The sequence below is a fragment of the Cibotium barometz genome, chromosome 3 (genome assembly GCF_041138505.1).
Source record: "Cibotium barometz isolate CiBa-2024 chromosome 3, ASM4113850v1, whole genome shotgun sequence".
Classification (NCBI taxonomy): domain Eukaryota; kingdom Viridiplantae; phylum Streptophyta; class Polypodiopsida; order Cyatheales; family Cibotiaceae; genus Cibotium; species Cibotium barometz.
In genome coordinates, this window is record NC_141048.1 from 73796899 (window position 1) to 73819733 (window position 22835).

The 22835-nt window shown below is 46.5% G+C and overlaps 1 protein-coding gene and 1 pseudogene across 4 annotated transcripts in view; both read left to right on the top strand.

Moving 5' to 3' along the window:
- LOC147640514 (pentatricopeptide repeat-containing protein At4g18975, chloroplastic-like) overlaps window positions 1-22835 on the top strand; it is a 142819-nt gene that overhangs the window by 45906 nt on the left and 74078 nt on the right. The window lies entirely within an intron of this gene.
- On the top strand, window positions 2240-2898 carry LOC147640515 (uncharacterized; annotated as a pseudogene).

A 22835-nucleotide genomic window follows, 5' to 3' on the forward strand; every position in this document is an offset into this window, starting at 1 on the left:
GGAGGAGATGTCAGGAACCAAAACTCTGACCGAAGGTAGTCCAGCTACTCTGGCCACCACTGAAGCTGCTGTGGGGCCAGCCTCAACCACTAAACCCACCAATGCTCCTAGCCTAGAAACGAGCGGGAGGTACTCACGGCGGAGCCCAGGGAAGCAAACTGTAACATGGAAAAGGTGCTCTCCCTACTCGGCCGCTGCTGGGGCAAAGCCATGCTGCCAAGGTCTGAAGAATGCCCGAGCGCCCCTGATGTCAAGAGGACTCATGGCAAGGACCTTGGCCACGCTCTGGGCTGTCTCGAACTCGATCTGGTAGTGTCCACGGCCCAGTAGCTGAACGCCCAGGATCTTGCCCACATCTGCAAGAAGGCAGGCCTGGAGAAAATCCCGGATCTCCCCTCTGCTGGGGCGAGTGCTGACTATACGGCAGATGGTGGAATGTGCCTGGAGGCGTTCCACCTCTGCGGCGAGGCTCGCTTCCTCTTCTAGCGAAAGAGAAAGCCTAATGGGGGCATCCTCAGGGGCAGGCGAGGGGGCTGCGGGAGGGTTTTATCAGTGGTGTTATGGTTTGAACACATGCCTAATATAAGAGGTGTTTTGTTTTGAACATGGTCTTGATGAGTGCATTCTCTGATGTTATTCATGATGAGAGCGCTGAGATACGTGAATAGTTCGATGATTCTCAGATAGAGAGGAATTTATAGATCATCCTTAGCTTGATGGGCAAACAAAGAGGGTGAATTAGGTTTGGAGGATATGGTTCGTGCATAGGTCTCTGGGCAACCATTTGATTGGGAGAGGTATATCCCAATGGTCGAGTTTGCCTAAGATCCTTGGTAACGACAAGACTTTAGGGTATTCAGATTTATGCAATTAGAGATTTCTTGATGGATATGTAGGAGATGGTAGTCACGACAGGATTCTATCAGTAGTGCTTAGGATAGAGCGCAGTTCTACGTTGGTAGGAACTGTTCATGGAGAAAGTCTTCCGAGGGAATATTGGTGTATTTGAGAGTATCCAAAAGTTCTGAGGTGTTGCAAGCAGAGATGGATCCCGTAGGTACGAGAACATGAATTACCTAATCCTGGTGTGGATAGGTAATATGATCAGCTACGATAACTCTCCCCATGATTGCAAGTTGTCCGATTTCATGGGAGTTGGAGGTTGGGAGATTGTTGGGTGTCATGTGCACAGCCGTGGACACAGCTAACCTTAGATCCGATCCATGATTTAGGTAGCAGTTTTATGGTAGATTTAGGGGACTAGCAATCTCAGGCAAGGAAGAAGCAACAAGTCCACCAGTATCAAGCGTCATGAAGCTGGCTGATAGCAGGTGCTCAGATATGGGTACCATCAGGGCTCGCCGACATGAGCATTCATAGGGTGTTTTTAGCATTTTATATCAATTATGGATAAAATCACCTGATCCCTTATAGGGCAGGTCATTAGGCAGTCTATTCAGTTAGAAGTCAGTCCTCTTTCAGAAGACCAAAGGCCATAGTCTAGAAAGTCATAATTCAGTCCTCTTTTGGAAGGCCAAAGGCCATAGCAACTGTACAAACATTAACTACTTTTTGTACCATATCAATACACGGAAAATAAAGCAGTCATTTTCCTAATCAGTAGGCTCAAGGTGTGGATCAAGTATAGCAAGGCTTAGTCATTGCTTCAGTACATCTCTGACGGATGTTTGTAAATGGCTTAGTCATTGCTTCAGTACATCTCTGACGGATGTTTGTAAATGGCTTAGTCATTGCTTTAAAGCCATTTTACCTAGTGTCCATGACCTTTGGAAAAATCTTCTTAAAGATGTTGATGTGCCTATAGACACGAGTTGGGTCGTAAAAGACTCTGAAGGAGTAGTTCCCGTCTTGAAATTCTTAAACTCCTCTCGGAGCTTGGCTGAAAAGTCGTCTCCTTTATGCCTACAAACTTTCGACTTCACGACCTTATACCCCAAACTAGACTTATAAGACTTACGTGTAAGGATTAGATCCCTTATGACGAAAGTTTTTGCCTATAGATTAGAAAGGATAGATGCAAGGCTTTATTAGTAGAAAAGTCAGCTTTGCATTTTTTCTTTCTTGGTTAAAAAGTAAAAATCAAGATGTAGATAAGAGAAAGAAAAGATTCACCAAAATTCTAGACAAAGGTGACATTTGTACTTGGTTAAATTTTCTCCTAGATAACCTTTATATATCCTTAGGCGACTCTTTATTTAAGCACGCAATTGGTATTTCCATGGGTACCAATTGTGCCGTCTTTCTTGCTAATTTTTATCTTTTTACTTATGAATTTGATTTTATGGAACGCCTTATTTCTGCTAATACTTGTCAAGTCTTTCTTCACAAACTTTGTAATGTAAGACGTTTTGTAGATGACCTCTTCGTTCTCGACATTCCTTCCTTTCAAGAGTTTTTGTATATCAATCCAAATTCCTTAGGTGGAGGGATCTATCCCAAGGAATTTTGCGAACTTAACCGCACCTCGAATATCGATAGTTGTGCTTTTTTGAACTTAAGATCACTCAGTTATCTTCAGGCTTCATAGTAGATATTTATGACAAACGCTTACAACCTCAATATGCTAACTTAAAGGTCATTCGAATGCCACACTTTTCTTCCAATATTTTTGATACAGCTAAGTATGGTGTTATCTGCTCTCAACTTTTTAGATTCTCTCGTCTTTGCTCTACTAAATTTTCCTTTACCTCTCAATCATGCCATCTTATTTTGCTGCTTATCGAAAAAGGTTATAGTTTCAATAAGATTTTGAAAAAGGTTCATTCTTTCATGAATTGTAGTAAGTTTATCTTTGGTATTTCAGCTTTTGGAATGTTTAAAATGATAAGGAGTAAGTTTTATAGAAGTGGGGAGCTGAAAAGCCCACTTAATTCATAATTCAATGCTCTTTTTTGTAAAAGTGGCTTGTTCTAGCTTATAGTAGGGTTTGTTGTTTTAACTTAGAGTAGGCCTTGTTTATTCCTTTTGTAATTCTTTCTCGCTCTAGCTTAATATAGACTTAGTGTGGTTCTTTCCTATGTTTTGTGATTCTTTGTTGTTATACTTTAGAGTGATAGAGCAGACTTTGAGTGCAAGTCTCTATCATGGGTGAGTATGCCCATCACCTCCGGAGAGTGATAGAAACTCAGCTCACTGGTTTTATAAAGCATGTTCTTTTGGACCAACCTTATATAAACCTGCACCTACTCTTGGGCATTGATGATGTTTTTTTTTTTTTTTTTTTTTTTCCCGAGAAAAGATCCTTTCATTAGTTAAGTAAAAAACGCCCGTAGGGCTACAAAAGAGATCTCTCCTGCTCCTAACAGAGAGAAGAGCAGTGAATACATCATGGCAGCCCGGGAGACTCTCCCTAGGTGCTGCAAAATACAAGCATCAGTCTAAAGGACTGAGCGGCTAAATCATACAATGGGGGGGGGAAAGAGCCAAACAGGTGGCCTGTAGTGCCAACGGGGGGATCCCGTGTGTAGGGTGTAGAACGGGCCGCAGCGGCAAGTGGTATGAAAGGCCTGGCGTCGTAAAATCGCCTCATCCGAGTCTCCCCGGATGCGGTCGTACTGTCCTCGCAGGGTGTGGATCAACTCCTGCCAAATCCCCCGAACAGTCTCTGCTGGTGGCTCTAATCTCCCCTCAAAGGCCGTGAAGCACCGGGCCCTCCAGGTGAACCAGATGGTGAGGCTGCTGAGGAGCTCCCATCGTAAATCCCTCTCCTGTGTCCAGCTGGCGGACGAGAAATCCGGTGCCGGAACCAGGCGAGGCTGGCCCCTAATAAATCTGATGGCCTGACTGCCCTGCTCCATCTCATAGCCCATAGCAGGCCCTGACGAAGTCGACCAAGCAGCGGAACCCCACGTAAACATACCCTCTGGAGAGAGGGGGGCTAGAATACGCAGCATCCGCAGCCAAATCTGCTGTGCCTGAGGGCAGTCCCAAAGGCAATGTCTCTGTGTCTCCATAGGGTGGCCGCATCGGACGCAGGCCGCCGGAAGACCGCTGTAAACAAGCCAAGTGCCAACTGCTGAGCCCCTGTGGGCAACCAGCCACTGAAAAGCCGAGATCCTGCGGGCCTGTCGACTAGCCCAGAGCCTAGCCCAGAAATCCTCCAGGAACTCCTGTGATAGTCCCTGCAATCGCCAAGGGCAGTGATGATGTTAGTGGGGATGTCATAGCTTATTGTCCACGCTATGCATGATAGAGTTGATGAACCTACACTTCATGTTCGGACAGACATTGGAGTCAATGGTTGCACTTTTGAGTCAAAGTCTTTTTGTAAAGTTTAGCTTAATGTTTGGTTCTGGCTCTTAAGTGCTTTAGGTCTAGAGTTTACAATTCTCTGTTTTGCTATTTTGTGTTGTTGTTTAGTATCTCAGCTCAAAAGGTTTAAGTTCTTATTAAGAAGAAGTGTGTGTATGCTTTTGTGTGTGTGTGTGTGTTATTTTATTTTTTAAAGTTTCTTTCATTCATGTAATTGTTTTGTTTTGTTTTCTTGTTTCTTGTTTTTTGTTTTTTTATTTGTTTGTTTTGTTTTTGGTATTTTTTGGTTTTTTTTTTTTGGTTAATGTCTTAATTAAAACTCTTCATTTGATATTATCTTTTGATTTCCTCTCCTTAGTAGCTAGGTTTGTTAGTTTATTTATTTTTGATCTTTCAAATGCTTTGTTTTTGTCTTTGTCCTTCTTCACTATTATTTCTTTCCAAAATCTCTCAGTTTGTAAGTTCAGATTTTTCTGACCTTGTGAAGGTATATATATATATATATATATATATATATATATATAGCAAGGCTTCCGTGCATGCAATATTGGTATCAGATCATTAAGGCTCAGCAAGAACTCAACTATAAAATGAATGCAACATTTATGAGGTGGTCTGCAGCAGTCATAGCTAGAGGAAAGCATTCTTGGGAGTTGTGTGCTCAAAGGAGCATACCATTGGATCTTAGATCAGTTCCAAAGGTGGAGCAACAGGCATGATCATTCTTAGGTGACCATAGCTGTGTTAAGGGAAGGGAATTGCAGGTATGGGAACAAAGTGAAAAAGATGCACAGTTCTCAAACTAGACCTAGAGTGGAATTAGAGGAGTGACAGACTGTTAAAGTGTCAGAAGTCAAGCAGTCCAAGTACAGAGTCAATAGTCCAGGGAGGAAGGATCACAGGTTTCCAACGCATCATCAAGTTTAGTAGGAGGGAATGTCAGGTGCACAACCATGGACATGGCTAACCTCATATCTAATCCTTGATTTAGGTAGTAGTTTTAGGGTACTAGCAGGCTCAGGCAAGGAAGAAGCATCAAGTCCACTAGTATCAGGCTTCAAGAAGTTGGCTTACAACTGGTGCTCAGATATGGGTACCATCAAGGTTGGCCGATGTGAGCATTCAAGGCTTTTTAGCATTTTATATTAGAGATCACCAAACTAGCTAATTGTGTTATCAAGATATCTAATCAAAGGCAAGTGGCAAAATGGAACTGGCCGATAGCAGTCGGCTAGGTTATAGGCCATAATTGGAGCCTATATAAGACTAGTCCACCATACAACATAAATCATTTGATCCCTTATGGGGCAGGTCATTAAACAGTCTATTCAGTTAGAAGTCAGTCTTGTTTTGGAAGGCCAAAGGCCATGGTGTGGTAAGTCATATTCTCTGTGTTTGCATTAATGTTCCTAATCAGTAGGCTTAGGGCTAGGTAAGTACAACAAGGCTTCCGCGCATGCAACGTCAGGTTTTTTACAACCTTTATTTGGTTTTGATTATTTCTTTTGTCCCACGGAGATAGTATTGTAGGAGTGGTGGCTTATGACTAAGCTGGAGCATATATAGGTCAGTATGTGGAAAGATTAAACATGTGTGAACGAGATTATGGAGTAAGTTGTCAGATGTAGTTTGAGTTTCCCTTGTTTATTCCAAGAGTGGAATTGTCTTAGGAGGGGAAGTATGTTATGTAGGGAAGTATTGTATGGGTCTTACAACTAAGGACTTCATAATGGATTTACCCAAGACTCCTCGAGGGAATGATGCTATTTGATTTGTCGTGGACAGGTTTAGCAAGCAGACACACTTCATTCTAGTGCAGAAGAACATCAAGCTAGAGCATATGGCTGAGATATTCCAAATACATGTATTTATGTTTTGGGAAGATTCCGGAAGGATCATGAAGCCGTGAACACTTTACTTGATACAACTAAGCAGATGGGTGTTTCTTCTAGTGTAGCTGCACTCATGTGTGTGTTCATATGACTTTGATTTTAAATTTGGATGACTTGTCTTGTTTGCCTGGACAATGCTTGAGATTACTGCTTGTGTTGTCCATGGGGCCGGGGACGCCTGGGCACTCAGTGGATGTGTATGTGCACACCTTTTTGGGACTCACAGGTGGTCTACATGTGTTTTACAGGTGATAAGTGTCCCTAAAAACCCAATTTAGAGCTTTATGATTTCACATACTAATATTTATTGGTGTAGGTCCATACTCACTTATAAGTGACCGGACAACTTATAAGTTGTACAAACTGGGCAGGACTATTTTAATACACGTGGCGGTCAAAAGACGGGAACTAGGAGAGCTGGGCACACCAATCCCAAATATCCGGCGTAGACTGGTGAGCTTGCGCTACTTTGTCCTGCCCCCGCCTGCCCCTCTGCTGCCTCCTCCTGCCCACTGCTGTCTCCGCTTGCCCCTCTACTGCCCTTGCCTTCCCATCTGTAGCCCCCCGCCTGCCCTTCTACAGTCCCCGCCTGCCCTTCGCCTGCCCTTCGCCTGCCCCTCTGCTGCCCTTGCCTGCCCCTCTACAGCCCCCGCCTGCCCCTCTGCAGCTCTCGCTTGCCCCTGTGCTCCCCCCGCCTGCCCCTTTGCAGCCCCCACTTGCCCATCTGCGGTCCCCACTTGCCCCTCTACTGCCCCCGCTTGCCCCACTGCCTTTGCTGCCCTAGCTGCTTTTGCCCTTTTGCTCCTGCCACTGCCCCCCCTTCTTCTGCACCCGCCTCTTTTTCAGCAGTAATTTTATCTGGATTCAAGGAGGCGCCAGGGGGGACAGGGGGAAAGAACTGTTGGACAGAGACAGCCGACCACTGTATAACCTCTCTCTCTCACCATAACGGCGTGGTGTGTTTTCTCTTTTGTGTGCCATGGATGTACGAGAGACTTTGAACAGGAGAACAAGCTTTAGATGCACGGGACAATGTTCATGGGAGAGATGGTGTGATTTCTCTTCGTGTCGAACTTATATGCGCTAAGGGATTTGCTTACAGGTTCTCTATTTTTCTCTCGCTTGGTGCTATGGAAAACAACCCTGGGGTTTTGGCACCGTGATTGGATGGTGCATATGTGGGTTTATCTGTCATGGAAAGTGGACATTGGTTTTTCGAGAGGAAACAGGACTTTGGTATCGAGGAAACAGGCCTATGGTTTATGGATACAAGTCTATGGTTTATCGGATATAGGTCTTTGGTTTCATGTGGAAAGCATGTCTTTGGATTCATGTGGATAGGCCCCGAACAGTCTCTGCTGGTGGCTCTAATCTCCCCTCAAAGGCCGTAAAGCACCGGGCCCTCCAGGTGAACCAGATGGTGAGGCTGCTGAGGAGCTCCCATCGTAAATCCCTCTCCTGTGTCCAGCTGGCGGACGAGAAATCCGGTGCCGGAACCAGGCGAGGCTGGCCCCTAATAAATCTGATGGCCTGACTGCCCTGCTCCATCTCATAGCCCATAGCAGGCCCTGACAAAGTCGACCAAGCAGCGGCACCCCACGTAAACATACCCTCTGGAGAGAGGGGGGCCAGAATACGCAGCATCCGCAGCCAAATCTGCTGTGCCTGAGGGCAGTCCCAAAGGCAATGTCTCTGTGTCTCCATAGGGTGGCCGCATCGGACGCAGGCCGCCGGAAGACCGCTGTAAACAAGCCAAGTGCCAACTGCTGAGCCCCTGTGGGCGACCAGCCACTGAAAAGCCGAGATCCTGCGAGCCTGTCGACTAGCCCAGAGCCGAGCCCAGAAATCCTCCAGGAACTCCTGTGATAGTCCCTGCAATCGCCAATGCCCCGCTGCCGCTGGAGAAACCGTCCTCCTCGCCGTCAAAATATGCCGTCCCAGCCGAACAGTATATTGGAAAAAGGTGATCTCTGTGGCCTCAAGGGATGCATAAGGATCATGCCACTCGTACTCCCCGGGGTCCCACTGTAGCCGGGCCAAGGGGCGCGCTGCATATGCCCATATGCGCCAATCCGGGAGCACGTCAGCAGGGTCGGGGTCAATATGCCACTTCCGAGAAGCGGCAGCCACTACCCGAATCCTCTGAAAGGTGCACTCTGCAACCAAAGGCGACTCCACCTCCACTCTCTGGAGTCTGCCCTCATCCTGAATCTCATAATAGAGGCATCTGCCATCCTCAGTGCTAGCTCTGATAGCAATCAGGATCTCCAACTGTGTAAAGGCTCCCATCCACCGTGGGGCCACTGGCTCGAGAGGTGTGAACCACTCCTCTGTAAGTGCCTCCTGAATATCATCCCGCATAATCAACCCCCCTCTGAAGTGACTCAGCCTCTCCACCTGGGTCTCCTCTGGTAGACTGCAGAAAGCCTGCCAGTCTCCAAAACTACGAGCTGGGCCTGCCGCTAAAGGTTTCCAGGCTAGACGAGGCCGAGAACCCAGCATATGACCCTGCTCTGTACGAACCGCTGGGCTCCAGATGAGCGGCTGCCTGGCCCGCTCCTCAACACAAGAAGGAGGCCGCTGGGAGAGCCCCGGTCTCAGCAGCTCCCAAGCTCTCAGGATACTCAAAGCAAATCTGTCCTCCCATCCTCTACTGAGGCCTGTCCTCCTCATCTCTATGAAGATCCAGCGAATCTCTGGTGCCCAAGTACCCCCTGCAGGAGGCGCCCGGGCCTGCAGTCGCTGCAAGAGGAGCTCTTTCCAAGGCTCAGCGCCTGGAAGCAACCCCCGAACAATAAGCTTCCCCAATAAGGCTCTACTCTGATCGACTGGATCTATAATGCCCAAACCGCCCTGAGCCAGCGGAAGTGTAATAACTGCCCATGCAACCTTTGCCCGAGCTGGCTGACCGTCCCGCCCAGACCACAGAAAGCTCCTGATCAGCCTCTGTACCTGGCTGATGCAAGAGCTCGAGAAAATCCAGCAAGACGTAATGTACCACATAGTCGCTAACAGCACCTGATTTGCCACCACCACCCTCCCAGCCAAGGATAGTCGAGCTGTACTCCAATACAATAGCTTCTTCCGAATGCTCAGAAGAAGAGGGGCAATTTGCTGCTCAGGTGACAAATCAAGGCCAATCTGGCACCCAAATACCGCACTGCTGTGCCTGGAGGAATCCATCTAAAACCGGGGTCCGGGCTCCATGCCGGAGTGGGAGCACTACTGATCCAAAAGGCCACTGTCTTGCGCCAATTGATCAATGCTCCCGAAGCTGCACTAAAAACCTGGAGCGACTGCTCTGCCCGAATAAGATTGGCCTCTTGGCCATGCAAAAATAAGCCCGTGTCGTCTGCAAACTCAGCATCAAGCAAATCCTCCCCCCGGACTGGGAGCTGAAGTCCTCTCAAACCCAAATAGATACTCATAGCCTCCGCAAAGAAGAGAAAAAGGAAAGGGGCGAGAGGACACCCCTGACGGACTGATCTGGTCAGCTCAAAACTCGGCCCCCGACCTCCTGCAATCAGCACCTGGCTGCGAGCTGTGGAATACAAAGCTGCCACCCCTCTGATCCATCCTGGCTCAAAGCCCAGGCGTAGCATAGTGCCCTCTAAGAATCCCCAATCAACTCTATCGTATGCCTTCTCAAAATCGAGAAGCATCACGACCAAGTCCTCGCCAAGAAACCTAGCTCGGGCCGTCGCCTCCCAGAAAGTAAAGATGTTGTCAAGGATACTGCGCTCCTTGACAAATCCTGTCTGAGTAGCATGAATCAACTCCCCCAGGAAGGGCTGGATCCTCAAACTCAAGGCCTTTGCTAAGACCTTGTAGACAGTATTGAGGATCGTAATAGGCCTTTAATGCCGAATGTCATCCGATACTCCCTCCCCCTTGGGGATAAGATAGATCAAGCCCTCTGAAAAGCTCTGCGGCATCACCCCAGTGTCCAAAACATGCTGAAAGCCCCTGCGGAGGCCTGGCCCCAAAAGGTCCCAATAGCGCATAAAAAAGGCCGGCGTCAGTCCGTCCTCCCCTGGGCAACTATGTCGCGGCAGGACCCTCAAGGCCTCAGCAAGCTCAATCTCTGACAGAGGCGCACCTAGAACTGTGCGCATATGGTCTGTGACCCTCCTCTGCACATGGGCCCACACAGTCTGTCTGCACACATCTCGATCCTCAGTGGCTGGCTCCGCTGAAAGCAGGTCACTATAAAAATCAGTGGCAATGGCTCTGATCTCCCCGAGCTCAGTAGCTATCGATCCATCCGGTCCACCAAGCTGGCGAACTCCTGCTCTCGCATGACGGGGTCCAGTGATCTCAAAAAACTCCCCAGTCACTCTATCACCAAGCTGCGTCCACTGAGAGGCCTGACGACGATAGTAAAACTCATGTCTCTGCTCCTCTACCTCTCTAACCTCCTGGCGTGCCTGGCTCAGCTGGGACGCCACCCACTCACATGCAGGCTGCTGCTCCTGAAGGCGCTGTAGCGAAGCAAGGCTGCGTCTCAGCCGTTGCTCCCGCTCGCGAATCTCTCCCAGTCGTGTCAAAGCTGCAGCGTGTAGAAAAGAGCTAAGATCAATGAGTCCCTGGGCACACTGGCCCGCTGCATCCTGGCCAGAGCACTGACTATCATGCCAGATCCTCTCAATGTCCTCAGCGAGACTGGGATCTGCAAGTACCCTCTCTGGGATCCTCAACTGCAAGCTGGGCTCCCGTGTCCCCTCCTCCAATGTCAATATAACTGGCGCATGGTCTGAAAATGAGGTGCCAGCAAGAATGCCGACGGAGCCCCCTCGCTCCCCTAACCAATCGCCCACATAAAAGCGATCAATCCGAGATAGATTAGTCCCTCCCTGCCGGCGATCCGACCGAGAGAAACTAAGACTGTCTAGAGACCGGGAGAAAGCCCCATGCTGCCATGCATCAGTGATCCTCAGTGACATGCAAAACCGGTCCCAAGCTGCAAGCTCCGTGCCGTGCACTGTAACATGACTGCCTCCCACCCTATCTGCCGGGTCCTCAAGCGTGTTGAAGTCTCCCCCAACACACCAATGTGCGGCCTCTGGCAATGCATCTGTAACCTGAGTCCAGAACTCTGCTCTGGCACTAGCATGATTGGGCGCATAGATGTTGAGCACACCCAATAGCTCATCATGCATCCTCAGAATGACATACTGTGCTCTACCAGGCACAATGATCCCTCGATCCACAATGGCCTGCCGCCATACATCTGCAATAACCATGCATACTCCTCCCTGTCCACCCAAAGGACCAAACCCTGCAGACCAAAAAGTGTCCCATCTACCAGGGGTAACGATCCACAATTATCTGCTAGGGTTGAAGATCAGCAGGATCTTGATGCTTTGATGAATGAGCTTGAAGAGCTCTGTGCCTTGCAAAGGGACGCGGATGTACAGAGGGTTATTGAATCCAAGTCTCAGGTTAAGGCAAATGTGGTCACTTTTGATGCCATTGTCCAATATATGGGGATTGAGAAATCTGGAGAGTTGGTTGTTGCTTACTTGAAAAGCCGTGGCGATGTTTCTGATGATGAGGGCAAGTGGGTTCACACGGCAACCTCGTAGACAATCCCGTGAAGGGAATTCTGATGATGTTGTGGTCTATGTTCTTACTATTATCGATTTGTTCGACACTTAGCTTTCTTGGCTTCTCCGTTGCATGATTTAAGGAAGAAGAAGGCTGCATTCCGTTGGTCTGATTCAGAAATAACAGCTTTCCAAAAGTTGAAGGACGCCATCATCTCAGAGCTTGTTCTTATTATTCTAGACTTGCACATACCTTTTGTGGTCGAGTGTGATGCATGTGGAGATTGTTTGGGGGTTGTTTTGAATCAAGAGGAGCATGCACTGGCTTTTGAAAGACGCCGCCTGCAACATTCCTAATTGTATTGGCAGGTTTATGAGAAAGAGTTATTGGCCGCGTTATTCATGTCCTACAAACATGGAAACATTATCTTTTGGAGGCAAAATTTATGGTTAAAATTGATCATTAGAGTTAGGGCATTTTCTCACACAGCCTAAACTCTTTGAAAAGCATCTAAGGTGGGTAAATTTCTTGTCCATATTTCATTTTCAAATTTTGCATACTTTGGACAAGAAGAATTTGGTAGGAGATACTTTGTTACGTAGGCCTCAAGTGCATACAATGACTACCGCCTATCATCAGGACTTGTTAGGGATGCGAGATATGTACTTTTTGGAGCCAGATTTTTAGCTTATTTGGGTTGATTTGAATGGTGGTAGTGCTGTCCCATCTTATTCAATATGAGATGGTTTTCTAATGATGAAAAATCGCATTTGTGTGGTCCAAGAGTTGCACCAAAAGGTTATGGAAGAGTGTTATGCTCCTTCGTATGTAGGTCATTGTGTATTTTAGCCACTACATAGGCTTTGCAAAGATATTTCTTTTGGCCAGATTTACGCAGGGATATTGAAACTTATGTTCATGAGTGCCTGGTGTGTCAGAAAGTCAAATTTGATAGGCACAAGACACTTGGTTTGCTTCAGCCTTTACCTATTCCACAAGAACCATGGGAAAGCATCGCCGTGGATTTCATTATGGATTTGCTGAGATCGGTACATGGTAATGATGCTATATGGACTATCATTGATCGCTTTAGCAAACATGCACATTTTATTCCTATGAGGAAAACAATCAAGCCAGAGCACATGGCAAAGTTGTTCTTATTAGCTAAGATTTTCAAACATCATGGCATGCCCGAATCTATTGTGGGAGATAGAGATCCTCGGACCACTAGTTTATTTTGGCAGGCATTGTTTGATAACACGAGCACAAAGCTGAACTTTTCATCAACTTATTATCCTCAAACAGATGGTCAGAGTGAAATTGCAAATTTAGGCGTACTCAATTTGCTCAAGTGTTATGTATCTGAGCAGAAAACAGATTGGGAAAAGTATTTTTCCTTGGTTGAGTTTGCATACAATAATACTGTGTATTCTTCGACTAACAAAGCTCTGTTTGAGATGTTTTATGGCAAGGCGGTGCTACTACCTATCTTACGAACAAAAGATGAAATCTTTGCAGTAGATGAGTATGTCCGAGATTTGGATACTATGTTTGCACAAGTTCAAACAATCATAGAAAGATCTCAAGCTAAGCATAAAAAGGCGGCTGACAAGCACAAACGAGAGGTTATTTCAAGGAAGGTGATTGGGTGTTAAGTTTGAGAAAGCATGTCTTCGGAAGCAACCAGGTAAAGAAGGCCGGTATCCTAAGCTTTCGAATAGGTATTATGGGCCATTCCAGATCTTATAGAAGATAAATGAAGTGGCTTATGGATTGGTATTACCTGATCACTGGAAAATACATAATGCATTTCATATCAGCTTGCTGAGGCCTTATGTGGGACCACCTCCTATGAAACCAGTTTTGGAAGATCCACCAAAGGTGGACGATCTTGAGGAGGTATTGCAACCTAAGCAAATAGTTTTTCATAAGGAGCGTAAGCATGTGGGAGGCAAGCTATTACGCAGGTATCTTGTGAAATTTAAAAACTATTCAGCTATGGATGCAAAATGGATGGACGAGGATTATTTTTTGGATGGCTTGTGGAGCCTAACATGGTGTGTTTGTATGGCATATGGAGCCTAACATGACAGTATATGTATGGCTTATGGAGCCTGACATGATAGTACATGTATGGCTCATGGAGCTTGACATGATGTGATTCCCCGGGACTAGCTATCTTGGTGATTATCTGTATTTATGTTTTGGGAAGATTCTGGAAAGATCATGAAGCCTTGAACACTTAACTCAATACAACGAGCAGATGGGTGTTTCTTCTAGTCTAGCTGCACTCGTGTGTGTGCATGACTTTGATTTTATATTTGGATGACTTATTGTACCTGCTGTAGCGGTGCCCCGACTTGTTGTACCTGTGCCCGACCAGCTGCTGTGCACCGCCTGTTTCCTATTCACAAGAGTCGAGTTAAAAGGCTTACCAAAAAGCCTTTCAATAAGGCTTTCGTAAAGTTTTTAAAAACCTTAAAAAAATTGCCAACTAAAGCTGCCACCACCCGTCAAGCATCCCTTTGAAGCCTATTGACTGTACTCGTTGTGCTGCGCTGCCGATTGTACCTTCTGCACAGCACCGCCCTGCCCTACTGCCCCGTGCCATGCCTACTCCGCCCTGCTCTGCTTTGCACCGCCCAACCGCTGCACCACTTTTGCCGCCCAACTGCCACCTTGCTCTGCTCTTCATAGCCCTGCAAAACTGCAGCTGCACGGACAGATTGAAACAGACAGTTTTGCGTAATTTGTTGAACTCTTATCAGACATTTGACACCACTTTGCAATTGTTGGCTGGCAATGCACCTAATGCGGTCACTTTTGACAACCTTGTGACGCTCTTGCTCAGTGAAGAGTAATCCCGTTCCAACTTCCAACAGGAACAACATGATGTCTGTTGAGTCAGCAATGGTTGCTCCCTTTCGTGGGAATCGATCTAGGCCTAAACCTAGCCCATCGGATCCTCCCAAGACAGAGGACAAGCATGAAAAGAAAAAAAATGCTGTAATTATTGCAGGAAAACAGTGCACACCATAGAGGAATGCAGGAAGCGTATTGAGAGTGAAACTCTTACCTGGCATGTACATGTGTTTGATCAGTTTTCATGATTGATAAGATTTAGGTGTTACAGCTGCCCTTCCGTTACAGTGGTAGTGCCACCAATCCAGAAGAATGAGATATTTGCAGCTGATGAGTATGTCCGAGACCTGAATATTGCATTGCACAGGTCTGGACAGTTAGAACAATCTCATGCAAAGCATAAAAAGGCAGCTGCAAAACATAAAAGGTGATTGGAATTTAACGAAGGCAATTGGGTATTGCTGAGATTTGAGAAAGCACGCCTTTGGAGGAGGCCAAGGAAAGATGGAAAGTATCCTAAGCTTTCCACTATGTACTATGGGTCTTTTTAGATCTTGCAGAAGATCCATGATGTTGCATTTTGGCTTGTTCTTCCAAATCATTGAAGATACATAATGCTTTCCATATGAGCTTGTTGAAGCAGTATGTGGGATTGACACCTGTGGAGCTAATTTTGGAAGATCCACTAGAAGTGGATGAGCTTGAAGAGGTTTTACAGCATCAAATGATTGTCTTTCACAAAGAACGGAAAGTTGCTAGTGGCAAGCTTGTTCATAGGTAACTTGTGAAGTTCAAGAACCAAATGGATGGATGAGGCCTACTTCCAGGAGTATTTGGAACTTCTAAGGGCCTATGCGGAAGCGTTTCACTTGCATGCGACTGATTATAAGCCGGGTGGATCCAAATGAAGCATTACCTGTTTGGGCCTAGAGCGGTGTCTTATGGGTTTTGCAGGTGGCGAGTGCCATAGAACTTAATTTTGCAGCTTATAGTAATATAGTACTAAGATTTATGGTTGACAGGTCCACACTTCATTAAAAGAGGCCGGACAACTTATAAGATCTTCACACGGTCTAGACTAGTTTTTAAAACATGTTGACAATTTATGGCTTGGGCACCTGGATCTATGCATGTAACACCCAAACCTTCTATAGGCATGCAACAGGGCTGATCAATTGGCAATTCTGTTCACAGGAAGATTGCTGTTTTGGACTGGTCGAGTCATTAACAGACTGGACAGAACTGGTTCTTGGCCTTCTGGAAGAGTGACAAGTGTCCACAGGTCATGTGGTGTTGCTAGAGAACTCCGGCCGAAAGGAGTCAGCTAGGTGTGGACATACGTGGTGGGTGTATTCACGGGTTGAAGACAGGGTAAGGTTGTGATGAAGACTCTTGAGATACATATGTGAAGGTTCTTGAGATACAAAAGGTACTTGATTGCTGGGAGCCATACGCAGGCCTTGTGAACATGCAGGCCCTGTGGCAGAAAGATGCAGGCTTGTGAGTGTCTTTTGGTCTGGTGATTGAAGAAGGTAAGAGGAACTTGTTTGTTTTGTTTTTATTCTTGGTAAGAGGAACCTTTTGGTTTTGATCTGGTGAGTGAAGGTAAGAGGAACTTGTTTTTACTCTTGGTTAGACTTGAAGTCAAGTGCACGTGTGATGTTGTACTTGGAAGCAAGTTCCTTTTGGTAATTCAATCTGGGGGGACATGTGTGCCATCTTCGGCCCCTAGTGTAGTCCACTGTGCATACTTTTATTTGTGGTCGTGCTTATGTCATGATTAAGTGCTCATAATCTTGTTTATGGTTAATTCGATTCCGAAATATGCGCCTCCCTGTTATGGTTATTTTGTTTAGCGATTGGTAATCCACACACATCCGGTACATACCATCCTTTTGAGTACCAACAAGCAATATAGCGAAGGGCTCGACCATATTAATCCTTTTTCTAAGAAATCATTAGAACTGCCAGCACTTCTTCTGGCCCCTTTACCAATGGTTGCTTTTCTAAATTGAGGACAAGAGAAACTCGTCTATCAGCACAGGAACTTCTGCAGCGCTCATCTCTCATCCTCTTCCGTACTAGATTCAATAAGACATGCGTGAACTGTTGGTGTTGCGACCAGTTCGGAGAACTACTGGGTCTCAGCCACTGGTTTTGAAGCTAGTGTGGGCCTTGAAGACTTCAATAATTGCAACTCTTGGTTGACCTTGAAGTGTGGATCCCATGCTGTCCTTGCTGTGCCTATGTTATCCCTTTGTCATTTACCTTCAACTGTGGCACTCTTATCAATATTAACTGTCACCATTGCTTTGTTGATTGTACTTGGCCTCATGATTGCTATCATGTTCTCCAACTCCTTTAGGAATCTGCCCTAGTTCTCCAACATTTTCAAGCATCCTGCTGTATGGTCTTCTTCGTCCTGTCTGATTCGGGTTTCACGCTCTTCAAATTTTTGAAAACACTCATGAATCTGCAGCTTCTTGTGCTTGATGCTTTCCTCCCGTACTTCTTCTCGTGCTTCACGGTATTGTTCTTGCCGGATCGCTCAATCTCGTTGGAACCATTCAACGAGAGAGTCTATATTTGCCATGGATGACAATTGCCTACTTGACACAATCTGCATGCAAAATTATTGCTATATAGCAAGACCTATGCAGGGAACCTAATGCACATGCAAAAACACAACCCTAATTTGGCTTCCTATGCAAAATTGCAAACCCTAATTTGCTGCATATACAGCCTGCAAACCCTAATTTTCTTTGCAAGTTGAAATTCGGTCTGAAAACGTTGATGCCATTGTACATTGAAAACCAGTGGGATACCAAATTTTGTGCAGTTTCAAGTGTTTTTGTCAGTGAAAATGCTTATGAAATGATTTTTTACACTTGGTTTTTTGAGGGAGTCTCCATGTTTGCCAAGATTCTGGATTTCTATGCCTAAGAAAAAAGGGTATCAGCTAGTCTTTATTCTCCACATCTGTATAAATTATGTCGACAAGCTGGTTATCAGTTATGTTGACAACTGGTTATGAAATCTCCAAAAAATTTGGTGCCATTTGATTGTTTTTAAGGTAGCTCAAAGAAGGCACCTGATATAGGGTTCGTAAAATGAAGGGAATGGCTACAAGATCTCTATGTCTGCTCTAGAAAAGGCCTTGAGGTAATCATTTTGCAGTGTACATTTGTAGAGGGTGAACTAATGCAAAACATAGAAACCCTAACTTTGGCCTACAAATCCTACAACGCAAACCTGAATACAACATGCACTATTGTAAGCTCTGAAACCAATGTAGCATGCTAAAGCATGCACATTGGTGTGCTTGAACTCCCTCTAGATGAACCAAAGGCTTTGATACCAATGAAACCTGCTGCAGAAGATGCATGGCAAAGAGGGAGTAGATGAAGCCTCAATTCTGGGCTTCTCCTTGGGCCTTTCTGTAGAACCACCATAAGTTGTGGTGAGTAGATTTCAGAAAATTGAAATTTCCATTTGCATCTTTGATCACATTAACACAGTTTACTCATGGGTACATGAGTATGTGTACCGTGTGACCGGCTGTCATAGGTATGTGAGTACTCTTGGGATTCGTGGCCAACTGCCATCGAAATCCTTTGGTTATTCTCGTCATCTCATTGATGTACTTGGAAAATTTGGTGCGCATGGGTTGAGGATTCTCCCAAGCACCTGCATCTTGTACAAGGACATACACTCCCTTTTTAATACAGATACCTTAAAAGCAGCCGGTTGAGTTGCTAATTTTGGTATTCTAGCTATATTTGGTAACCCATGTGCCCACACATACATGGGGCAGCCTAGCTCCAAGCACCATTAGCCACTATATGTCCTTGGTTTTTAAATATTGTACATCCTACTTGTGAAAGGTTCACGATAGTATAATCTTGTCCTGTCCCATTCAATGTATTGTGTACTTGTAACTTAAATTGTCAGCAACAAAGCTTAATCAAATAAACAAGGTCTTGTGTGCTCACTTACCACCTTCAAAATCCGAAAGAGACACCTCTTTACTCCTAGACAAATTAAGTACATGTATCGGGTGCCCAAACGTCCCTGGTCATCTGGACATACACATGTAGTAAATACTAGGCAATGTCTGTTGGGAATCAAGGTCTTACCTGTGCTTGTGAACCACCTCTTAGAGGGGTCACTTATGTGTTTGTGTATGTGTGTGTGTGAACCACCTCTTAGAGGGGTTACAATAATATCTAGATATTTGTGAGTGACATAAGCAATGATGTGAGGAGGCAACCTTTGTAAACCTATAAAGGTACTTGTACTTTCAATGAAATTATCAATCAACCATCATATCATTTGAGTTGTGTACTTTCACTCCCTCTCTAGCTCTCAGTCCTATTCAGACGAGAGCTACAGGGGAGACTGAGAGTGGTAGCACAGGATCCAGAGGCCAGATACATGTGGATCAGCTTACAGCTCTCACAGGACAGGGTTATATACATAGCTCTATGTTACTTTTCTCCATCAGGATCCTCCTATGTCATTACAGAGGACATGCCACAGGAGGAGGAGATAGGAGCCTCGCCATACACTTGTCTGTCAGAGGAGATTATGCATTATTCTACACTAGGGGAAGTATTTCTTACGGGCGACTTCAATGCCCACACACAGAGCAGACAGTGTGAGGTGTATGACTATGATGACATGGAGATCCTCCACCCTGTGGATCCAGAGGAGATAGGGGCTAGTTGGGCATCAGAGGACACTGGACCAGACAGAGGACATTATGGGGACCACTTACTAGAGTTGGGAGCCAGGCATCGTCTCGTTATTTATAACGGGATGCTACAGTGGCCGGGATCAGGAGGACTGACATGCTTCCCACATGGGGGTCATACACGGACCGGAGGCACGGTGGTAGACTACATTATGGGGTCTTTGGAGGCATCACAGCTTGTCACCTCATTCTCCATTCCACCTCGTCCTATTGGGGCAGATCATACATACTTGGCATTTTCACTAGCCGGATCACCAGTATCACCAGCCCCCCACATACCGACGCCACACACTACCATCTACTTCACACATGACATGGCAGACATATACACTGGCAGAGTAGAGGATGGGCTCTTACTCATGGATCCCCTGGCATCTATGGATACCATTACAGCCCAGCTCGCATCACTCCTACACATGGCTGCATTACAGAGCTTCCCACATCGTGTACACTCAGGAGAGCCTGCGAGACCTGGGACTATGCCCCAGAACAGATGGTATGATGACGAGTGCAGAGCCCTATACTCACGACTCCGCATACAGAGAGCCTTGGGAGCCATCACAGAGCAGGAGTCGAGGAGAGAGATGAGGAGACTTACTCGCCGCAAAAGGCGGGCCTTCGCAGAGATACAGGAGCTAGAGATCTTTCATTTCTTCATGAGTAGAGATAGCCCTGTCTCATGGCGGCACTTCAGAGAGCCCCGGACCCCGACACCTATTGCAGACCCACAGACATGGCACACATATGCAGAGGGTCTATACCATGCCCCACAGCAGCCACCTATACCTCAGCCACAGGAGCCTCGACCTACCACAGCTAGCCTCTTTACCCACTCGATGGTACAGGAAGCTATCCGCCGCCTACAGCATGGACGGGCCGCCGACCATATGGGCCTGCAGGGTGAGCATCTCATATATGCAGTAGATTCTTTAGCTCCTTTTCTTGCACACCTGTTTAACAGGGCACTAGCAGAGGGTTTGCCTGCGGAGTGGACGATGCACACCATTGTGCCGATTCACAAAACAGGGGATATGCTCGATCCGAGCAACTACAGGACGGTTATGGTTGGCCACGTGCTGGCCAAACTCTATGGTGCAGTGCTGGAGCAGGAGCTTAGCTTATGTGCTGAGCGAGCAGGTTTACGCTCATCAGGGCAGGCAGGCTTCAGGAGAGCTTTCTCTACCACTGACCATGTATTCACTTTGAGATGTATGATTGATCAGGCTAGAGTGAGGAAGAGAAAGCTCTATTGCTGCTTTGTGGATTTCCGCAAGGCATTTGACACAGTACCACGAGAGAGGCTCTTTCAGCGCCTGCAGTCTCTTGGCATACCAGCAGATATGACATGGGGCATCTATGCATTATATGAGCAGGTTTTTGGGCGAGTCAGATGTCCAGGAGGTATGTCCGAGACTATTGCTAGCACCATTGGTGTGAAGCAAGGATGCCCACTTTCCCCCACGCTATTTGGGTTATACATTGATGAGGTGGCTGACTTCATTACACGGGGAGGCGGAGATGGAGTTGATTGAGCAGGTACCTTAGTACATATTATGCTCTATGCTGATGATATTGTATTAGTGTCTGAGTCCCCAGGTGGTCCACAGCAGCATCTACATGCACTCCATGATTTCTGCACACAGAGGGGTCTTACTGTGAACCTTGGGAAAACCAAGGTTATGGTCTTTCATACATCGAGACAGGGCAGGAGTCAGCTGACATTCACTCTCGCAGGATGCCAGGTGGAGGTGGTGACATCATACGTGTACCTAGGGGTTACCTTCTCTGCAGCAGCCACACGCTTTACCATGGGTTCAGCAGCCAGAGCTAGATTGACACGGGGATATGCAGCATTGGCTATGCTAGAGAGACAGTGCCACCAGGCGCATTTTCAGGAGCCCCGGACGAAGGGGTGGCTATTTGACACATTAGTCACACCGGCATTGATGTATGGAGCAGCAGTATGGGCGCCAGGCCTTGCTACCCATTGGTGGACACAGATAGAGAGACCACAGGCCCTCATGATGGCACGCATGATACGCAGCAAACCGTCAGTACCTCATGACATTATCCGAGCAGAGTTTGCTGCGCCTCCTATGATGGTAGAGGCCATATTTCAGACTATATGCCTGCTAGACAGATTCAGAGAGATGCCACAAGACAGATTATCATACAGAGCTTTTTAGGCATCTAGACAGTTGGCTGAGGTAGGAGACAGAGGATCATGGTATGCACAGGTCACACATTGGTTCTCACAGCATGGCCTAGACATGGATCATCTACCACCATTCCAGTATGACAGGGATGCACCACATATCCGTCTCTCTCATAGTGAGAGGAACAGAGTATTGAGACAGGATCTATGGCAGCTCTATACACGAGAGACATGGATATCGCCTACACAGCCTCTTCCACCGAAGATGCTATACTACAGAGATCACTTCATGAGTATCACTGATGATGGATTTATAGAGAGGCCTAGATACATGGAGGGCTTTTTACCACACGGCTCCCAAGTGGCTATTGGTCAGCTCAGAGTTTCATCACACCGATTGGAGATTGAGACTGGCAGAGCAGCACGGATCCCCCGAGAGGAGAGGGTATGCAGATTGTGCAGAGAGGAGGTGGAGAGTGAGGAGCATTATGTATGCAGATGCAGAGCATATACAGCCATCAGAGAGAGATATCCCATTTTATTCAGAGAGCCACATTCCCTACGCCAGATCTTTGAGGCAGCAGACCAGCGCATACTGGGGAGATACATTCTAGACATACAGCGCCACAGAGAGACATTATTACAGGCTCAGACAGCTCCAGAGGGGGGGCGACAGACACAGATTACTACATTTTTTCAGAGATCCATACCCCTCCCAGCCCCTACACGGCAGGGAATTACTCTCCAGAGAGCAGAGACACTTAGAGCCCGCAGGAGACAGAGGACACCTGGCTTTCGGACACCACGCCTATACCAGAGAGAGATGACAGAGATCAGAGCTCAGTTTCACAGAGAGGGTGCGGAGCGACTGGCTCGCTTCAGAGCACACCCAGGCATGTTCTTCAGGGAGCTGTGGACACCCCCTTCACTGATGTATACCATTTTATACCCCCAGTATGGTACAGGATGGAGCTAGCTAGGTTGCATATCATGATTGTATACTCCATGCATATAGCTTTGCATTCTCCTAGTAATAGAGCTCCATCCCCTGCACACCCAGATTTAGCTTTTTTATTCAGTACTTTTTCATTTTGTTGGGATGACAGAGGATACCCCATACATGTACTCCGATTTGTCTCATAGGCCGAGTTCAGTCTTTTGGAAGACGTTAATAAAATCTTTCTTTCTTTCTTTCTTTCTTTTCTCTCTATCCCTATTGACTGCTTCAACACCATAGCCATGGCTGCAGTCTATGCGCCTCCATAGCTACTAGATGTTTCCAAGGTTTGGCATTAGAGCCTTCTCCACCCCGCCATCACTATTATAGCCCCGACTCTGTTGATTGGGCACTTGC